Raw genomic sequence first — 17,802 nt, 5'->3', positions numbered from 1 at the left:
GCTCAAGTCATGTTTCAGTGTCTTTCCTTTTCACCAGGAGCCAGGTCATGTCAGGGACTCACTCCGAATATTAGACTCTTCTCATCACCTGCTTCCTCAAGGTTGCTATGCAAAATTAAACTCTTCCTAGTTTCCCTACGCCTGTGACCATTCTGGTCTCTTATCTCAATAGATGCCAACTTCCTCTACAATGTCATTCAGACACCATCACAGGAGTAGAATTTTCAAGAGTTAAGGAGTCTGACATCAGAAGTCATTGTGTTTGCTTTTAGTTGAACTAAAACCCACATTGAATCCTGGTATTGAGAAAACATTACAAAGGAAACTAAACCCTAATATTTTACCTTGAAACATTGGAGGCTTTACCTAGAGAGGAAGAAACATTAAATTTGAAGTCAAAACATATAATTAGTAAACATACAGTTTCTAATAAACTATCAAAACAGTAATCCATTGAAATTACGATTACCACTTTGGTTCAGAATAATGATTTATATGATTAAAACTCAGGAAAAATCGAATTTCCTACTTCAGGCATGATCTTTCACTCACCATTTCTGATAGCACACTGGTAAATAACTTATTTTACACAAAAGATCTGTTTACATTTTGTTAAATAAACACCACTCTATTCAATTTTCATAATGCATATTCATGTTTCATAACACTGAATTATATTATTATCATAATACGTTCTTCTAATGCACCATTTATCTGATTCTTTTTGGCAAACCAAACATCCACACTTAAGTGCAGAACCTGGATTGTTGTGTAACCTTCAAAAGAGAGAGAGACAGAGGAGAAAAACTAAAAGAAAAATAAAGGCAAAATCTTTATACTAAGATGCACCCCTTTCATTCAATGAAAGGTTTTCTGATATCTTATAGAGTTTACTGTTGAATTGACAAGCAATTGTAACATATTAGATCACAAGATTTGTCAAGACCACTAAAAACAAACAGATATCAAATGAGACATCAGATGAGAATGAAAGTGAGCAATGGCTGTAACAAAAGCACACGCAGCAGCAGGACAGACAGTGACCATTTTCAAGAAGTGAACGTGCTTCTTGACTCAGACATGAGTCATCATTTGAGGAAACATAGCTCAATAAAACCCAGGCAGGACTCCACTGTAATACCACGTAAAGACAAATTTTCCTGACCCTTAACACATATTTCTTCATTCAAAACTGTAAGTGATGATCAGAGACTGAGGCCAGCCCTAACTTTGCCAAGACACTGGAGCATCATCACAGTATCGAAGCTCCAGGGGCAATACCGTGGCTGTAGAAGAATGCACCCATGGAGGGCAAACAGAAAGCCACAGATGTTCCCTTCACTTCACACTTGCTCAGGGAACACTGAGAGTCCCTGTCCCCTGTCACCCAACACACAGGTGGGGCAGGTGGGGAGAGAGATGGGCTCACCAAACACTTAACCCTCCTATTTTATTATTGAATAGAAGAGTTTATAAATTGTCATTTGCTCATTGAGAATATACTGTTATCTTGCTCAATGAGTTCTTACTATAAAGATTTTGCAACAAATTTCCATTTCAAAACTAATTTCTGTTCAAGTTAGTAATCTAAAAGGAAACGAAAAAAAGACTTCTGGATTCTGGCCCAGGCAGGCAAATAAAATGTCCAGTGACTATAAAAATTCCTGTTAGGTGTGATTAAAAGGACACTATAAGGTACTTTAGTAATACTCACCACAAGGACGGTCCTCCAGACGAACAAGAGAAAACTACATACTCCCCAGAAGGCAGCAAGAAGAATAAGCTTCCACAGAAGTTCATAAACATCAGACCCAGTATGGGAAAGGAGAACGAGAGAGTGGAGGATCTGAAAAGACATTGGAGATAATGAGGAACCTCAAAGACATTCACAGTGTATCTGTCACAGAGAATCATCTTTAGAAACCCTCAACCACACCCCTCAAATAGCTCCACAGAGAGGCGAGAAGGGACACGAGTTCAAAAGGAGCAGGAGGATGCTCTTGGGAGTGTGGGTATGTCTACTGTCTTTGTTTGGTGATAGTTTCACTGCTGCTCACATATGTCAAATATCTGATACACAAAATGTTAGAGCTTTGACTTTGCTGACAGACACACAGTAAATATTTTTAAAATAGTTAACAGAACTTATGTATGTAGAAGCCAACTTGAAATTGAAAATAAGCAAAAACAAACCTACAGGGCATGGGACGCCTTCATTTTCTATTGTATGTTCACGAAGTACCTGGACAAACCCCTATGAAATGTCTCCAAAAATACACCCAACATTATGGGGAAAGAGCAATGAAGGTATGTGTTAAAATACAGAGAGCTGTACAGAGATGTATTTCTACATTTATAGACTGGACATGAGTGAGAAAGCAGACGAGCGCTTAAAAATAATGTCAAAATTACTATTCCAGCAAAAATTAATGATTTATTTTAGCCCAACTATCTAAAAACCATGGAGGTTTTCTTCAATATTCCCTTTGGTTCTGAACCAGAGCACGTCAGACTTCTGAAATAAATAAGAATTTGTATAATAGAGTTTTAATTATATTATACAAGATCACTCAAAGAATGAAGTTACATAAAAAGAGAACTCAAAATAATAAGTACAAATAATTTACATGCATATTTCACAGAACTGCACCTACATCCATTAACAGCCACCACAAAAATTAATTTGTATTTCTGGAATGTACAGTCACGAAAACAAAAGGCAAACACATAGTTTTGTAAAAACTAGATTTGTAAGTACTATAGGAGGGAATAAATGTGCGATGTAATTTGTACTAACCTAGACACTAAGCTTCAGTCTTGTGCAAACAAAACCTCTCTAGAAAGCAGCCTCTGAAATCGATAATATCGTTTTTGACAGCTCTCACAGTTGAGGTCAGTAAAATGTGTGCTGGTGGGAAACATGCACTGTCTTTGAGTAGACGCTGCCTGAGAAAGCAGTGGGTCTCAGCACAAAGGAGAGACATGAAGATCAAAGGCACAAAAACACAAACACCATCTAGTCGCTAACTGGTAGAACCCCCTCCGTCGTGGGCATGCTTGTTACACAGGGCACTGTCTGAGCGCTGACGTCAGTAGGTGCCTCCTACCTAGAGTCTACCCACCAGGGCCGATGGACTCAGGTTCTGTGAGCAACAGTGGAAAAGGACAAGTTAGTTTATCCAAATGCTCAAAGATGTGGTAGGGAAAGAGGGCTAACTAACCTATGAGAACTCAGCCTCATTCCCTCTAAGGGAAAAAATCCCAATAAAGATGACCTAGAAACGCCCTCTTTAGCAGGCTCAGAAGACACAGAACACGCTTTTCTTTGGGTGGACTGTTCACATGGTGTGATTCTGCCTCAGTGCAAAGATTGTTCCTGACACGTGATTTTTCCAGGTCCATAAGAATCTGCTGCAAGCCTATCTGAACAAACCCACTTAAATCCATGAGGTGTTCTCAGTCTTTCTTTTTTGGGGTGTGGAGGTGCTTTTTCCTGACACAGTAAAAATTTCACAGCATGTAAATGAATTTTCTTTATATTTGGACAATTCTAAGGAAGGACACTTTCTGCTTTGGGGAAATCAACATTCTTCACAGGGATACGTCACTAAAAATAAAACAACTTGTCCACCTCCTGGTCATGTCCCTCCTAAGCATTTCCTCATTATAAACATCACAGCAGGTTGCAGCCACTGGTTTTCACATCAGCTCGGCTCTCAGGGCTCCCATCAACCTAGCTGGACACAGAGTCCCTGGGGGCAGCCTCCAAGATGAGAAGGAAAGGGATAACTAAGAATTTGCTAGAAGTACAATAAAAATAAAAGCAAAAATAAACAAATGGGACCTAATTAAACTTGGAAGTTTTTGCACAGCAATGGAAACCATAAGCAAAACAAAAAGACAACCTACAGAATGGGAGAAAATTTTTGCAAAAGATGAAACTGACAAAGGCTTAATTGCCAGAATATATAAACAGCTCACACAACTAAATAAGAAAAACAAACAACTCAATCCAAAAATGGGCAGAAGACCTAAACAAGCAGCTCTCCAGTGAAGACATACAAATGGCCAACAGGCACATGAAAAAAATGCTCATTATCAGTAATTATCAGAGAAATGCAAACCAAAACTACAACGAGGTATCACCTCACACCAGTCAGAATGGCCATCATTCAAAAGTCCACACATGACAAATGCTGGAGAGGCTGTGGAGAAAACGGAACCCTCCTACACTGCTGGTGGGAATGCAGGTTGGTGCAGCCACTGTGGAAAACAGTATGGAGGTTCCTCAAAAGACTAGGAATAGACTTACTGTATGACCCAGGAATCCTGCTCCTGGGCATATATCCAGAAGGAACCCTACTTCAAAAAGACACCTGCACCCCAATGTTCATAGCAGCACTATTTACAATAGCCAAGACATGGAACCAGCTTAAATGTCCATCAACAGATCACTGGATAAAGAAGATATGGTATATTTATACAATGGAATATAACTCAGTCATAAAAAAGGATAAAATAATGCCATTTGCAGCAACAGGGAATGGACGGACCTGGAGATTATCATTCTAAGTGAAGTAGTCAGAAAGCAAAAGAAAAATACCATATGATATCACTTATATGTGGAATCAAAAAAAAAAAGACAAACCTATTTACAAAACAGAAACAGACTTACAGCAAAGAAAACAAACTTATGGTTACCAGGGGGAAGGGAGTGGGAAGGGAAAAATTGGAAGTTTGAGATTCATGGATACTAATCTATATAAAGTAGACAACTAGTTTACACTGTACAGCACAGGGAAGTCTATTTAATATCCTGTAATTTATGGTAAAAAAGAATATGAAAATGAATATATGCATTTTCCTATATGAATAAAGCATTCTGTTGTACACCAGAAATGGACACAACATGATAAGCTGACTATACTTCAATAAAAATATTTTAAATTTATATGGCTATTGAATATTTGTTACATTAAAATTCCTGAAAAAAACACACTTCAAAGAAAAAACAAAGTTGCTGTAAGTCAACAAACCAGAAAACACAGAGCACAGATGACATTTCACTGTTTAACAAACCAGCACCAACCCAGTGCTGAGACCCCACTGCTCCCAGGACTGCCAGACGTCACCACCAGGAAGGGCGCATGCACAGGACAGCGCACCACACGGGGACGGGGACGGGGACGGCACCAGAATGCGCATAACTTGAAGCAGGATCCTGACCAGCTTTCCAGGAGAAAGTCTCACTATGGCTTCTAGTAAATAAGAGTTTCTCGCTTTTTAAAAAACTGCTTTAGTGAGATATAATTCCCCCATTCCCCCATTTTAGGCATACAACTCAGTGGCTTTTAGTACATTCACATTTCCTTCTTTGATGCAATAAAGTAACTATTTCAGGTTTCATCCTGTCAACCTGCTGTGCTTGGTCCAAGAGGTCCTGACAGGACTCAGATCTTGAGGACGCCAGTGGCCAGGGCTGGTGCAGGTTGGTCAAGAAACCTGTCCTGAGGGCCTCGGGCTTCACCAACGATGCGTTCCCATCAAGGACCCCATGAGAAAGCAGGGATTTAACCACAGTGTGAAAGAGCCCAGGGAAAAGGATGTTTACTCACAGTTGTGTTTTCATATCCGGTACACCCCAGCACGTGGGGCCAGAACATCCCCATCATCTCCATGCCTGAGGTCCCCAGGCAGGAGGTGGGGGGAGGGGAGGGGGAGGAACATGGAGGGGAGGGGAGGGGAGGGGAGGGGATTGGGGAAGGAGTGTAATAGGAAGAGGGGTTGGGCACTTGGGAGGAGGAGAAGGGGACCACAGAAAGGATGAGGGCCAATCAAGCTCTTGAGGGGAGGAAGGAGGGTTCAGTCAGGTCAGGAAAACAAACAGCAGGCAAGCGAACTCTCAGGAGCAGCTGGAGGGGACGAGACGCCTCCCTCCAAGCCTCCTCCTGTCTGAACGCTGCCTTAGCAACGCCAGTGCCTTATGCCCTCTCTCTGACCAATCACCTGCCTTTGCCCCTGCTACCTCACAGTGGACATTCCGCGTGACCTCACTTTTAGAACGTGCCCTGCCTAGCTGATCCCCCACCACCAACTGCCATCCAACCCTGGGTCCTCTCTGCAAACTTTTCTGACCTTATGCTTTCTGGTCCTGCCCAACCCATGTCCCCTGCCCCCTACTTCTGGGGTGCTCCCTCCTCCTTTTCCAAATTCCCAGGCTTTCCCTTGGGCAGTGGCTGAAAACCATGTGAGGCAAAGAATGACAGAACCAAGAGGAATCAAATATACAGGCAGGGTGGGAGGTCCTCACTCCCCTTCACTCAGCACTGCACACAAAATGCAGAGAGAACGTCCACAAGGTGGAGAAGATCCTAACAGCACACCATCTTAATCACACCACCACACCCATGTGGCCGTCCTTATCTGTAGTACACCTGTAGGTGACACATTGATTTTAAGTACCTATCTTATATGCATATAAATAAGCCCTATGGTTTTTGCCAAATATATATATAAGTATAAAAAATAGTTATATATTGTCACACCCCCTACACTTGGGTGATTTGTGTACACCCAGGTCCAAGGAGGCAGAAACTACCATGTGGGACAGAAGCAAAGTTGTGCTTTGGGGCAGTACTGGCTCTGAGGGGGACTGAGAAACCCTTTTGGGGCAGTGGGAAGACTTGGTGTCTAGATATGGGAGGTGGTTGTGTTCACTCAATCAAGAAATACTGAGCACGTGGGGTCTGCCAGTCTTAAGGGTCAGAGAGACCCTCGTATCTGTCCCCATGAAGTGACCAACTGCTGACAGCGAGGAAGGGATGAGATGCCTGGAGTGGCCACCAGAGTCCAGTGAGAGGGCCCCGTGCTCAGTCCAGTGAGAGGGCCCCGTGCTCATCCAGGCTTTGGGCCCCAGCCCTGCCAGCTGCCCCCAGGAGCCCCAATTCCAAGCAAACCCTGAGGGGGGCTGAGGGCAGCAGCTCGCTCCTAAGTCTCAGGAGCTCCCACAGTGTGCCCAGTGTTCTTAGTGAGAAATGGGCAGGGGGCAGTCAGTGGTTTGGGACGCTCTGCCATTGACAAAGAGGAGTTGGGTGAAAATACCTGGCTCATTACACGTTCCTCAATCCAATCCCCCAGGAGCCCCTTAAGCCCGCAGTGCCCTCCCTCCTTCCAGCTGGGGCAGGTGGCTAGCCCTGCAGCAGCTCTGGGGTCCAGGTTGGGCCACCAGCTGGTCAAGGGCCACCAACAGGTCAAGGTGTGACTGTGCTGCCCGGGAAGAGGGGGAACAGCAGTCCAGCCATACCAGCAGGAGCAGCCTCTGTAACCGGGCTCCTCCACTGTGAGCAGGGCTGGGGCCAAAACATGGCAGTGAGGGTGGGAGGGCTGGGAGAGGTGCAGCCCTGTGGCCCTGGACAGGTCTGGACCAGAGCCCAGGGCCTAAGGGGCCTGTGGAGAAAGACAGAGAGAGGCAGGCAGGGAGAGAGACAGTGCATGAGTGACTGAGAAAGGGAGGTGGGGGTCAAGTCCTAGAGTGACAGACATTGACAGGGGGAACCACGTAGGGAGAGCAAGTACAAGACAAGGCAAGAAGAAAAGAGGGAGCCAGCCCACAGTGCATGGTGGAGGATGAAGGGCCAGGGTGGCCTGACTCTGGGAAGGGGCCCTGAGTGGAGGGGGCAGAAAAGGCAGGAATCCTGGCATCACAGTCCCTCCCACGCCATGGCTCTCACCTCTCTGGAGCTGAGCTCCCCAGGGGTCACTGTACTTGCAAAGACTGGTACCTCCCATTTTTCTTGGGACTGCTGGTAGCAGCCTCTGTGTCTGTCCCTATCAGGGCTGACGTCCAGGAGAATGGCCTGCCCTTGGGGAGGAAACTCCAGAGCCTGCCCTGTGGAGAGCTGACCCTAACTCCTCACAGACCCAGTGGGGCTGCGTTTCCAACCACACTGCTGGGCCTTCCTGGTCCCACAGCCAGGCTTCAGGCGCTGTGCTGGCTCCAGGATCCCCTGGTCTGGAGGGACTGAGTCCCATCCAGGGTGAGCAGGCTTCAGGGATCCTGGATCTCCTTCTAATGTCAATCAGAATTCCTTCCAACCCTCAGGAGTCGGGACCCCCTATAAATCAATTAACATCAGGTCAAAGGTATTGAGGTCTCAAACTAAGCAATAAAATGTGCCAACTGACCAAATTCAAAAGTGCAGTGTTCCAAGTACACAACATTCTCAACAACCCATTTTATGGATGAGAAGACCGAGGGGATGTGAATCAGCTAAGGGTCTCGGGGCTGGCGAGCGCTGTAACTTTACCCTGAACCAAGGTCTACCTTGGAAAGGGATCCACCTGGAGCCCATCCTGTGACCTGCTCCCTGGGGTTCTGAGGAAGACTGTTGGCTTTTCCTTGGGAAATTCCTCTTGCAATGGCATTAAGTCATGCATCAGTCAGGACAAACGGTGAGGATGTGTTCACGAGGGATCCTGTGTCTTAACGGCAAGTCAACTTTGTCTCAGGAAACGGGTCTTCTATTATTAATTTGGGCACCAAGGTAAATAAGAGTAAAAACATAAAATCTATCATACATATGAGTATTTAATTAAAAATATAAATAACTTTATGAACTATAAATGGATGCATTGCATTGGTCCATGACAAACAGGACATTACATACATTCATTACAAAGAAGTGCTGTCATGGGTGGGGATGTGGTGACAAGAGCAGGGTCATTTTTAGCAGGGAAGGAGGTCCTACAGCTCTCAGTACAGGGTGGGTTAAGTTCACAGTGCTTCTCCCCATGACCAAACTCTCAACACACACACACACGCAAACACACACCACACACATGCACACACACACAAAGGCAAATAAATGCACACAGATCCTAAAATGACCATCTACCTTCTGATCAGAAAAAAGATAAAGATATGTACTCATACCACCTAACAACACACTGACCACACACACATTTCCCACAGTAACTTCTTAATACTTCAGTTCTATGAGACTCTGAAGTTCCCCTCACTTGCACTCACCATCATCTAACAGAAAGAAATCATAAACAATACTTCAAGTCTCATTCATCACAGTTCTTCTAGGAACTTATATTATTCCAAGTGTCAGAAGAATATACAATTCACAATTTCAGAAGGAGTTTCTGGCTCAGTAGTTTTCAAGGTTAAAAGCTTCCACTGACTACACAGAATTATTGGCTCCACTTTTCTCCTTCTGTGCTTTCTATGCCAATTAAAATTTCCCTATACACCTAATTATTTTGGATTTCAGTCAGTGGCTTGATAGTGCATTTTGTAAGTAAGGTAAAGTGTGATTGTTCCTATAGATCGCTATCTATCGATGAGCATTTTATTCTTTTAGTATTAAGTAGAACAACTGACTTCCAATCTACAGCTTTTCCTGTAGCTGCAGAAACACTAATAAAGCTTACACTGATGTCACTCACCACACATGACCAGACTCACAGCTTGTCCTGACCACACTCTGACCTCCTCTGGTCAGTGTCCCAGAACACCAAGCCCACACGCATGCGGCTGTGACTCTAGGGCCAGCACACCCACCTTCTCCATTTACTTACTCTCAGTTGTCACTACTTTCCTATTATTTGACCTAAAAGTTGCCCTCCTCCTACCCTTACCCTGAGCATCTCAAGAGTAGCCTAGAAACTAAACTCTTCACATGGCACAAACTGTAATCGCATTACTAGTAGCCCTAAGGTTAGCCTATGAATGAATTTAAAAGGATTAGAATGAACGTATGATAATTACTTTAAACAAAAACATTTTGACTCATAAAACTATAATTAACTTCATAATTATCAAATGGCATTCATCTATATTACTATCCTTTTTGCATTTACAGTACCCTATATGGATACTAATATATAAATCACACTTAACATCCCCATTACTATGCTTATATGGCACAATAACATCGTTTTTCATTACATCTGCTGTCACCATGCTCAGCACCCATTCTATATGAGCTGGCATAACACCTACCATCAGTGCTCCCGCCTGTGTGGCTACACCGGGACCATCAGTAACAGCTGTGGGATCCAACGCCTACGGTACTGATTATGTACAAAATCTTAACCTTCTTCAAGGCTAAAACTCATTATTCCAAACATTATATTAATACAATTAACATGATTACCAAAAATTATACCCTCTGAATTAACACTAAACCTTATGGTCTATTAACCAGCCTTATCAGCTCATTCTTCCTGAATCAACTGACACTAGCATTCACTTTTCACTAGCCTCCTGTTAGTGCCTCCACTTGCATCAACAACTTCTCTTCTTCCACCAGCACACACAGCCAGCCGATTTCATCCATCCCAGCAATCATTAATCCCCAAAACCATATCATCACAAGTACCCTTACTACAAACATCCTTAGGCTTTTACACTTCACAACTGACCACATTCTAGAGTTTAATCAAAACAACATGAGTCAAAACCCTAATCATTTACTACCCACTAAGAAAATCAGACAAGATGATTTAATTCAGGACTCTGTTTCTTACTGTATGTACTCCTTGGATCACTTCCACTTGTCACTACACTAATTTTTACCCAGAATCTTGTAGGTTCCTTACATTTTATAATAATTCAACACTAAACACAGGCAGCATCCATTTCCTAATCTGGTGTTTCCCTACGACTGACATCTGTAAGAGCATTTACAGTAAGCAGACCCCTTTAGGACCTGCTCCTTTGGTTCCCAAGGGCATAACTGGAGTTTGCATTCCTGGACCCAGAGCACCTGCAGTCATGTTCCTCACACTAGGCAGCTGGGGCACATCACACATTATAATATTCAATCCCTTGGAAAACCAGAACGCATATCTTGTCCTTATACTATCTTTATGAGGAATGATCATAAAGAGCCCCATCTGTCTGTGCCAGACAGACGTACAGCCGCTCCCTGCAGGGCTCCCCACCAGCCACACACAGCAGGAGCTGTGGGCATCCGTGCTCAGAAGCATGGTGTCACAGCGGTGCTCCAGCCCTGACAACCGCCCACGCCTTAACTCATGGTCTGAACCACATGTCAGGCACCCAGGCACGGGGTTCAGAACCGGGACAAGGAGCCCCCTCAGCTGGGGTGAAAACCAGCGAGCTTGCTGGGGCACTGTAAGACACGGAGCCACTGCTTTTGAAGAGCCTGTGCAGAGACTCGCTGACTCCCCATCATGGCAGGGACACAGCAGGCTGAACACTGCCTTCAGCTCCAGTTGGCTGGCAGAGGTGGCTCAGGGGGGCCCCCGGACTCCCCCAGGCTCCTGCTCCCACCCTCCATGTTCTGGTGCTGCTTCCCACTCAGGTGGAGGCCTGGGTGTGGCCCTGCCTCTGAAAAAATGGCCGGCAGTCACGGCCAGCTAGCGTCCCCGCACACCCTCTGCAGGGAACAGCACCAGCACCAGGGCAGAGCCTGCCATCCCCAGAACTCACTTTCCTGTGCACACCTGACGGGGTGGGGCCAGCTCAGTGGTGCGGCCCCAATCTCTCTGGCCCCGACCCACCCTCTAGCCAAGGTGTGCACACTGGAGGAAAGGTAAAACCAGTACAGAAGGGCCACCACAAGCCCTCAGGCCTCAGCCACAACCCAAACCAAAACAGAGACTGCCATCACACCCAGGAGAACCCCACTCCCACAGAGATCCTGCTCCAGCCCCATGGGACCCTGTGCCACCCCTGATAGGGCTGGAATAGTCACTGAGCAGAGAAGCCCCTGCTTCAACCTGGAACTGGCTCCAGTGCCTCTGACTCCAGCCCTGCCGCCCCACTGCAGCAGCTGCCAGCACGTCCCGGGGGAAGAGGGCAGCCCAGGATCACTTCAGGTCCAGCTCTTCCCAACAAGCCCACTGGGCACAGAAGACTGCACAGGAGTGCTCTCACACAAGGACACCTTTCATTCTGGAGCAGGTACCTGTTTCACCTAATTTCACAGAAATACAGAAAGTTAAAATGAGAAGACACAAGAACATGTTTTCAATGAAAGAATAACAAAACAAACATAATGCAAAGAAATAATTTACCTGACAAAGAGGTCAAAGCAATAGCAACAAGAATGATAACTGAACTGGGAAAAAGAACAGATGAGCACAGGGAGAATTTTCAAAAACAACTAGAAAATATAAAAAAGAACCAATCAGAGCAGAACTGCAGGTAGTACAGAAGATTAGGCAATGCAGATGATCCATTAGCAATCCGGAAGTCAGAATGTAAAACACCCAATCAAAAAAGCAAGAAGAAAAGGCCTGTTACATGGGTTTAAGGCACTTCTGAGACAGCATCAAGCATAGTAAGACTCACATTACTGGGGTCCCTGAAGAGAGAAAGGCTGAGAAAACATTGGATAAGATTAAGGCTGAAAACTCCCCTAATCTGAAGAAGGAAACGAATATCCAGGCACAGGAATCAGAGAGTCTCAAACAGGATCAGCTGAGACAGACCCACATCAAGACATACCATCATTCAAAAAGCAGAATTTAAAGATAATGATAGAATTTCTAAAGGCAGCAAGAAAAAAGGAGTGTCACAGAAAAGGAAATCCCTCATGAGCCTATCAGCTGCTTTTACTGCACATATTTTTTAAATTTATGTACATGCACTGTTCATTGTCTCTAAGAATGTTTATAGAGCTTTAGCTTTTTAAACTTACGTAGTTATTAAAGGAATAAAACCAAACACAAAATAAAAATTCAGAAAGATACACGCATCCCACTATTAACAGCAACACTATTTACAATTGCCAAGACATGAAAGCATCCCAAGTGCACATCAACAGATGAATGGAGAAAGGAGATGCACCATATGTAGGTAATGGAATACAGTTCACCCATAAGAGAGAAGGGTATTTTTCCATTTGTGGCCCTTCGTTCACCAATTTTTTTCACTTCAAAACCCAGAATTTTAGAACTGGCATAAACATTTCCATTGCATCAAAACCAACAAAATACCTAGAAATAAACTTATTCAAGGAGGTTACGTATATTCTGAAAACTGTAAAACATTGATGAAGGAAATTGAAGATGACATAAAGAAATGGAAAGATATCTTATGCTCTTGGATTGGAAGCAACAACATTATCAAAATGGCCATCTACCCAAAGAAATCTACAGATTCAATGCAACCCCTGTCAACACTCATGGCATTTTTCACAGAACTAGAACAATTACAAAATTTATGTGGAACAATAAAAGACCCCTAACAGCCAAAACAATCTTGTCTATGTCTTTTTTTTTCCTTTCCTGCTTTCTTCTTTTTTGTTGTCTTTTCTTGTGGTTTGATGACTAGAGAAGTTCCTTTAACATTTGCTGTAAAGCTGGTTTGGAGGTGCTGAATTCTTCTAGCTTTTGTCTATCTGTGAAGCTTTTGATTTCTGCATCAAGTCTGAACATGAGCCTTTCTGGATAGAGTGTTTATTCTTCATTGTACATTTTTCTCTTCTTATCTCTTTAAATATGTCGTGCTGATCCCTTCTGGTCTGTAGACTTTCTGCTGAGAAATCAGCTGATAACCTTATGTGAGTTCCCTTGTGTGTTGTTTTGTTGCTTTCCTCTTACTGATTTTAACATTTTCTCCTTATTCATAATTTTTGCCAATTTGACGACTATGTGCCTTCTTGGTGTGTTCCTCTTTGTGTTGATCCAGGACTTGGGTGACTGTTTCCTTTCCCAAGCTGGGAACGTTTTTGGTTATTATCTCACCAAAATTTTTCTCAGGTCCTTTCTCTCTCTCTTCTCTTTCAGGGACCCCTATAATGTGAATACTAGTGTGCTCCACCTTGTCCCAGGGTTCTCTTAAACTGTCTTCATTCCTTTTCATTTTTTTTTTCTGTTCTGCAGTAGTGACTTCCACTAATTTGTCTTCTAGCTCACTGATCAGTTCTAGTTCTGCTTCATTTAGTCTATTCTTGGTTCCTTCTACTGTGTTAGATCATTAAAGTCATTTCAGTGATTTTATTCTTCAACTGTTTGGGTATTCTTTCTATTTTCCAACTTTTTGCTAAAAATTTTGCTCTGTGCATCTGTACACCTCCTCAGTTCTCTAAACATCTTCACCATCATCACTTTAAAACTTTCTCAGAAAAAATTCCTGTCTCCTCATCACTTATTTCTTGTGGGATTTTATCTTTGTGCCTTGGCCTGGGAGATATTGTCTGCTGCCTCATTCTTTCTGTATGTATTTTTAGGTAGTTTAGTTACATTTCTTGACCTTGAAGAAGCAGCGTTCTGTGGCAGATGTCCTGTGTGTCCCAGCAGTATGCTCCTCTCTTGTCACCCAAGGGCCAAGGTCCAGCCAGTCCCAGTGTGGAATCTGGCTTGTGTGTGGATTCCTTCTACAGGTTTTGGGACTGTTGTTTCCTGCTTTCTGGTATCTGCTCCCTGGTGGATGAGGCTGGACTAGAGGCTTATGCAGGTTTCCTGGCTGGAGGAGCCAGTGCCTGCCCACTGCTGGGTGAAGCTCGGTCCTGGACCTCTGGTGGGTAGAGCCCTGTTCAGAAGCCTCTGTGGCTCAGGAAGTCTGCTGATGGGTGGGGCTGTGTTCCCACCCTGTATGTCGTTTGGCCTGAGGCTTCCCTACAGTCTGTTGGGTGGGGCTGGTCTTGGTTCTAATGATCCAATCAAGATGTCAGCCTCCAGGAAAGCTCGTGTAGATGAACACTCCCAGAATGTCTTCTACCAGCTTTTATGTCCCCTGGGTGAGCCACAGATGTCCTCTATGTCCCCAGACCTTCCAAAGCCAATAGGCAGCTCTGGCCCAGGTTCCTATGAAATCACTACCTCTGCCCTTGAACCTGACACACTTGAGATTGTGTGTATGCTTCCCAAGAGAATTAAGCCTGTTTCCCCCAAGTCCTGTGTAGCTCCTAGAGCTAAGCCCCACTGGCCTTCAAAACCAGATGTCCTGGGGTCTCCTCCACCTCCCGATGCTGGAATCCTGGGCTGCAGAACCTGACGTGGGGTTTAGAACTCAGTCCGGTGAGAGGGTCTCTGTGATTTATTCTTCAGCTTCTGGTTCACCCACCCTGAGGGGTATGGGGCCTGATTATATCATGAGAATGCCTCTCGCACCGTCCTGCTGTGGCTCCCTTTTTATATTTCCAGTTGAAGATCTTTTTTGCTAGGTTCCAGTCTTTTATTTGATGCTTGTTTAGAAGTCAGTTGTTTCATTGCAGTTGTGAGGAGAGGTCATGGAGGCCAATCAGCTGTTTTTCAACAGAGTCACTGCAGGCCATAAGGAACAGTCACGATATATTTAAATTACTTAAAAGGAAAAACTTAGAACCAAGGCTACCTACTCAGCAAAGATTAATCACAATTGAAAGACAATTAAAGAGCTTCTCAGATAAGCAAAAACTAAGAGTTCATCAATCCTAAACTAACCTTACAAGATGTATTAAAAGGTTTTCTTTATGTGAAACAGAGTAAGAATTAAGAACTTGTGTGAAGGGGAAAATCCCACTTTAAGGGCAAAAACAAAAATTGTAAAAGCAACTATAATTACAGTAAACACTTACATGAGGCATATGAAGATGTAAAAAATGAAATCAAAAACAAAAAAAGGTGGGGGAGTAAAACAGGAGATCATTTAGAATTTATATGACCTTAAATGACAATCACTTTAAGACAATCAGATATTGTAATGGAGCAAAGTATATGAACTTAATGGTAACCATAAATCAAAAACCTACATTAGATGTGCAAAAACAAACTAGAGAAACACAAATGTAACAATAAAGAAAATCAACTAACCATAACAGAAGAGTATGAAGGAAGAAAGACAGAGAAGGACTACAAAAACACTTGGCAAAGCAGAAGGATAGAAGATTAACATACACAAGTAAGTTTGCATTTCTTTACATTAACAATGAAATGGTAGGAAAAGAAAGTAAAAAAAAAAAATCACATCCAAAACAATAAAATACTTATGAAAAAATATGGCCAAGCAGGTGAAAGACTTATATACATGAAGAACTACAAAACATTGATTAAAGAAATGAAAGATGACTTAAAGAAATGGAAAGATATCCTATATTCTTGGATTGGAAGAATTAATATTATAAAAATGGCCATACTGTCCAAGGCAATCTACAGATTTAACACAATTCCTATCAGGCTACCCAGGACGTTTTTCACAGAACTAGAGCAAGTAATCCTAAAATTTATATGGAATCATAAAAGATGCAGAATTGCCAAAGCATTACTGAAGAAAAAGAATAAAGCTAGAGGAATGATCCTCCAAACTTCAGACAATACTGCAGAGCTACAGTACTCAAAACACTGTGGTGTTGGATCAATGGAACAGAATAGAGAGCCCAGAAATAAACACACAGACCTACAGTTCATCTTCGGCAAAGGAGGCAAGATATACAGTGGAGAAATGGCAGTCTCTTCAGCAGGTGTTGGGAAAACTGGATAGCAGCATGTAAATGAATGAAGTTAGGACACTCCCTCACACCATACTTAAAAATAAACTCAAAATGGCTTCAAGATTGAAATATAAGACATAACACCATAGAACTCCTAGAATAGAACACAGGCAAAACTTTCTCTGACATAAATTATAGCAATGTGTTCTTAGGTCAGTCTCCCATGGCAAGAAATAAAAGCACAAATAAACAGATGGGACCTAATCAAACTTGTAAGTTTTTGCACAACAAAGCAAACCATCAAACCATAAAGAAAATGAAAAGACAAACTATGAAACTGAAGAAAATATTTGCAATCAATGTGACCAAAAAGGGCTTAATTTCCAAAATACACAAACAGCACATGAAACTCAGTAACAACAACAAAACAGATGACTCAAACCCCAAAACAGGCTGAAGACCTAAACAGTCATTTCTCCAAAGAAAACTGCAAATGGCCAACAAGCGCATGAAAAGATGCTGAACATTGCTAATTATCAGAGAAATTCACATCAAAACTACAATGAGATATCACTTCACACCAGTCAGAATGGCCATCATTAAAATGTCTACAAATAACAAATGCTGGAGACACTGGGAAAAGGGAACTCTCCTTACACTGCTGGTGGTACTGCAAATTGGTACAACTATTACGAAAAACAGCATGGCGGTTCCTTAAAAAACTAAAAGTGGAGCTACCATGTGATCCAACAATCCCATTCTTGGACTTATCCAGAGAAAGCACTAAATTAAAAGGATATATGCATCCCAATGTTCAACATTATTTACAGCAGCCAAGACAGGGAAGCAACCTACATGTCCCTTGTCACGTAAGTGGATAAAGAAGAAGTGTTTTATATATACATACATTTTATACACACACACACTAGAATAGTACTCAGCCATAAAAAAAGAATGAAATGATACTATTTGCAGCAACATGCATGGACCTAGAGATTACACTAAGTAAGTTGGTAACAGAAAGAAAAATATCACATTATATCATTTGTATGTGGAATTTAAAACATGCCACAAGTGAACTTATTTACAAAACAGAACAGACTCAGAGATATGAAAAAAAAACTTATGATTACCAGGTGGAAAGCAAGAAGGAAGATACATTAGATGTTTGGGATGAGCAGATACAAACAACAATAGATACAAACTACTACATATAAAATAAATAAAAAACAAGGTCTTCCTGTATAGCACAGGAAAACTTTTCAATATCCTGTAATAAACCACAGTGAAAAATATGAAAAGGAATATATATGTATAATATATATAACTAAAGAACTATGCTGTACATACTCAAATGAAGTATTATTATATGAATTAAGCCATTATGTAAACATAACAGAATAATAGGCTA

General features: G+C 42.7%; 1 long non-coding RNA gene across 1 annotated transcript; it reads right to left on the bottom strand.

Moving 5' to 3' along the window:
* Positions 1–295: 295 nt before the first annotated feature.
* On the bottom strand, positions 296–5,698 carry LOC140691707 (uncharacterized). The gene is made up of 3 exons (XR_012067403.1): positions 5,616–5,698; positions 1,715–1,846; positions 296–366 (listed from the first exon to the last, which is right to left on the bottom strand). It is a non-coding gene; the product is annotated as an uncharacterized lncRNA (long non-coding RNA).
* Positions 5,699–17,802: the final 12,104 nt, after the last annotated feature.

This window comes from Vicugna pacos, chromosome 36 (assembly GCF_048564905.1).
Source record: "Vicugna pacos chromosome 36, VicPac4, whole genome shotgun sequence".
Lineage (NCBI taxonomy): Eukaryota > Metazoa > Chordata > Mammalia > Artiodactyla > Camelidae > Vicugna > Vicugna pacos.
The sequence above is the reverse complement of the archived record's forward strand: the minus strand, read 5'-3'. Positions and strand labels throughout refer to the sequence as shown.